Below are 2,236 nucleotides of genomic sequence, written 5' to 3'. Positions count from 1 at the left end.
TCTGTATTTATTCACTTCTAATAATATATTTTATATTAATGCAATCTTCTTTATTCCATTGATGTAGGCCCTACACTGAAAAAGAAAAAAAAAACATACTGTATACGAGTTTGACAGAAAATAAAAATCTAACAATATATAACAATTCAAATTCTCATTTTCATTTTATGTAGAATAGGTTTATTACCGTTCACGTGGCAGTATATAACGGCCTATCTTGATTGATGATATGAAACACAGACATGAAGGTCATGGTTGAATGCGTTTCAGCTGACACGTCAATGCGTTACAGATCCACAATTAACGCATTACATTACCGAGAGACGATGGGAAAAACCAACAAATCAAAATCAAGATACATCGATTTTTAACGGAATTCGGATAATTACCGTACTAAAAGTTGGTTTCTATTGATTATTAAGTAGTTTTCTACTCTCGTGTGGTAATATTTTTATCATTTTTGCACCCGTGTGGTCGCGAATGGTCCCGTGTGGTATTTAGTAGGACCCCTTAGTTTCGTACCACACACATGGTGTGACACTCTTCAGATAAAATTGCCTAATGACTAAAAAACATAGAAATACAATTGATTGAGATAAGCTGAGCATGTTACAAAATTTCTTAGAAGAAATTTGTTGGCATGCCTGCATGCTGAAACGAGTTCATTACGTTTATTTAGTGTAGCTATTTCCGGTTTGCAAATTATAAAATATTTTCCCCATATGCACAGGTTGCATCTTTTTGATGATGGGTTATATGGTTTAGCTTGTTTGAGAATGTTCCATTTAATATTAAGGTCCATATTTTTTTCTTTTAGTTCCCATATGTACTTGCTTAGTTCTGTGTTAAGTCTCTTGGATTTGTTCCTGAAGGAGGCTTTGTGGTTATTGTATCTTGTCTTAAATGCGTTTTCTGTGAGTCCTACGTATGTTTGGTTTGGTTTGTTATTAGTTGTAACCGTTGCCTGGTAGATAACACATTCTTTGAGGCAGTGGCCTCCTGCAGTTGCATCCTTTGTTGGTTTGCTGATTTGTTTTCTTGTTTATGGTTGCTTTGGCCATCAATGGTCTGTTTAAGGTTTCCCGTGCAACTGTAACTAATTTTGACAGTGTTTCGATTAAACAATTTATGTAGTGTGTGATTTTGTGGGAATGCTTGATCTAAAGCCTCGAGGAAAGTTTTCCCGACATTGGTGGCAACACTCGTGCTGTACGGTGGGTTATACCAAATTATGTTACGTTTGCGGGATTGGCTGTGCTTCTCGTTTTTGGGTTCTTGCGGTGGTGAAACTTTGAGCTTATAATCATATCCGCTTTTATTGAGGGCCTGTTGGTAAAGTGGTGCTGCGTCATTGAATGATTGCTCGTCGTACGAAATTTCGGATAGGCGTCTATTTATTGATTCTGGGATATTTTTGAGAATTCCTGGTGGGTGATTGGATTTGCTGTGGACGTATAGCGGCGTGTTGTTGGGTTTTGAATATGGCATATACTTTCCGGAATTTAAGTTCAATGTGACATCAAGGAAGTCTACTACTCTTTTATTGGCTTCGATTGTGATTTTTAGGACGTGATTTTTGAATATGTTGCACAGATCTTTCTTGATTATTTCTACCTGGCGAGGTGTGGCATTAGTAACTCCTAAAACATCATCTCTGTAAAGACCGAAGTTGCTACCGTGTTTTTTTCTGTGATTTTATGCAGAAGAAAGGAACCTACTAATTCGTATGTCTCGGCTCCGTCATAGCTGCCCATAGTGATGTCGAATAGTGTGGTTGATGTTTTTTTACCCCACGCTTCGTCTGAGTTGTACAAGCAGGACCTTTTAGTATGGAAAATTATTTCACGTTCTTCTTCGGTGATATTGTCGTGTCGGGATGCAAAGTCTAATGCATCATTCAGTAGATTCATAGAATAGATGGATAAAATTCGACCACGTCAAAAGCGATGAACGAGTACTGATCCTTGATGTTATTGAACCATTGTAAGACAGTGGTAGTGTTTTTCCATTGGTTTAAGTTTGAATTTGTAATGATTTTCCCATTTATCCTGTCTAATATCTGCTTGCTAATTTTTCCAATCTCAGATTTAGCTGGATTGATTAATCGGCAAGTGGGGTTGTTAGCGAAGTTGGGTTTATGATCTTTGAGGGTAATGAATGCCTCGGTTTTTGCTGTGGTGTTGATTTTGGCATCAAGGCCTAGCTTATGTGCGATGCTTTTGGCGTCGCGTTCGAT

The sequence above is a fragment of the Anneissia japonica genome, unplaced genomic scaffold (genome assembly GCF_011630105.1).
Source record: "Anneissia japonica isolate Jap-2015-1 unplaced genomic scaffold, ASM1163010v1 scaffold288030_len866700_cov218, whole genome shotgun sequence".
NCBI classification, from domain to species: Eukaryota; Metazoa; Echinodermata; class Crinoidea; order Comatulida; family Comatulidae; genus Anneissia; species Anneissia japonica.
Note: the sequence above shows the minus strand (reverse complement) of the source record.